General features: G+C 38.8%; 1 pseudogene; it reads left to right on the top strand.

Annotated features, from left to right (window-relative positions):
- The first annotated feature begins 294 nt into the window (after positions 1 to 294).
- On the top strand, positions 295 to 1,768 carry LOC133785085 (protein LIGHT-DEPENDENT SHORT HYPOCOTYLS 4-like; annotated as a pseudogene).
- The last annotated feature ends 353 nt before the right edge of the window (positions 1,769 to 2,121 follow it).

The raw sequence follows: 2,121 nt of genomic DNA, 5'->3' as shown, positions 1-2,121 counted from the left end.
CCTGTCTTACTTGCATCATCAATCTCATCATCGTCATCATCATCATAATCATATATAAATACATCAAAATCTTCTCTTTTGCTTCAACATTTTCATCCCTGTTTTTTCCCAAAAAAAAATAAAAAATAATAATTATATTTAATTATCAAAAAATATATGTATGCAATACCAGTCAATTATAATAATCAGATCAGCCCGTGTCCTCTTTTTATTTTATTTTTTCTATTTTAAAATTTTAATTTTTTCTCCAGTGAGGTTGTTTTCACTAAACAGTAAGTCTTCTTTCTCTCTTTTTATATTAAATAAGAAAAAAAAATCCATTACCACTGCACAAATTCTAAGAACCCAAACGAACCATGATATACGTCCTTATTCTCCTTAACTAAACTTCATCTCTCTTTCTGTTTCTCTCTCTCTTTCTTTCTTTCTTTGTTTCTTTCTTTCTCGTGACCAGAAAGAATAAGAACCCTAGAGCTAGACCATGTTTGGTTGCAGGAATAAAATTTCACAGAAAATTTAGCTACATCTCGTAAGTACAATCCGAGATCCATCTTTGAAAAATTAAAACCATAAAAGAGAAAAGAAGAGAAAAAAAATCCCATTTTATTTTCCCTCCTATGGATTCAATTGCGGATGTAGATAGTTCGAACTCCGAGAACACTAGCCACAACGGTGTCATCACCGTTGGCAGCGGTGGTAACACGAACACTACTACCACGACTGGTTTGGCTATGGCGTCTTCTTCTTCAACTTCTTCGACCCCCTCGAGTAGCAGCCGCTACGAGAACCAGAAGCGTCGTGACTGGAACACCTTCGGACAATACCTGAAGAACCATCGTCCTCCGCTGTCCCTCTCGCGGTGCAGTGGAGCCCACGTGCTCGAATTCCTCCGTTACCTCGACCAATTCGGCAAGACCAAAGTCCACACCCCAATCTGCCCCTTTTACGGCCACCCGAACCCGCCAGCGCCTTGCCCCTGCCCGCTCCGCCAGGCTTGGGGCAGCCTCGACGCCCTCATCGGCCGCCTCCGCGCCGCTTTCGAAGAGAACGGTGGCAAACCAGAAGCCAACCCGTTCGGGGCTAGAGCCGTGAGGCTCTACCTCCGTGAGGTTAGGGATTTGCAGTCCAAAGCTAGAGGGATCAGTTACGACAAGAAGAAGAGAAAACGACCGCCGCCTCAACCGCCGTCGCAGCAGTTCTCAATGACGTCAGCGCCTCCGCAGCCGCAGCCGCAGCTCGCTCCACCTCAGCCACTGATGCATCATCTGGGCCAGGGTGCAAGTCATCACCATCATCACCACCACCATCACCAATGAGCTACACATATATAAATTGCGCTAGCTAGCTAGAAAGAAGGGAGCCAGCTCATATCTCTGAATTGCTTTCTATGGTGATTCTAATATAATGGAGGTACTACTGGTAGTTTTTTTTTATTTTTTTTCTTAAGCTATAATATAGTCTGAAGAAGAAGAAGAAGAAGAAGATGATGATGATGATGATGATGATGATCCTTTTAGAGTTATGTGGTGTTTGTTTTTTTTTTTTTTTTGGAATATTTTTTAGGGTTAGTTAAATTTTTCTGCAAGTTTGTGGTAGTAGCTGCTTATGATTATGATTATTAATATATTTGTTAGTGTTATGATATATAAATTTATAATAGACTATATGACTGTCATTCTGTGTATTCTGTTTTCTGCTTTGACAGAAAGCCATGGCTTTAGATCTATATGACTATTGAATATCATCATTGTCATGAATCTGCTTTTGAGGCAAACAGAGTTTATATAACTAGTATATATATATATATATGTTTAATTAATTGTAGTACTACGTAGTAGAGAGTGGTAGTGGTAGTTGTACAATACCATGTGATGAACTAACAAGTGTTTAAATTTCATCACTTTACATATAATGCTCTTAGTTTTATGTGCTATAGCAGCTATATATATATGTATCTATATATAGCTTGATCAGTTTTCATTCTCTCTTGTCGCTTTTATTATTATTATTAATTAAGAAATTTGTTAATTTGACCGGCGTTATTGTTGGCAAAGATCAGTTTCATACACCAGTTAAAGGCAGGTTTGAAAGGACTTTACATATGGATAATCTTGTCAGATA

The sequence above is a fragment of the Humulus lupulus genome, chromosome 1, assembly GCF_963169125.1.
Source record: "Humulus lupulus chromosome 1, drHumLupu1.1, whole genome shotgun sequence".
In the NCBI taxonomy this organism is placed as follows: domain Eukaryota; kingdom Viridiplantae; phylum Streptophyta; class Magnoliopsida; order Rosales; family Cannabaceae; genus Humulus; species Humulus lupulus.
The sequence above is the reverse complement of the archived record's forward strand: the minus strand, read 5'-3'. Positions and strand labels throughout refer to the sequence as shown.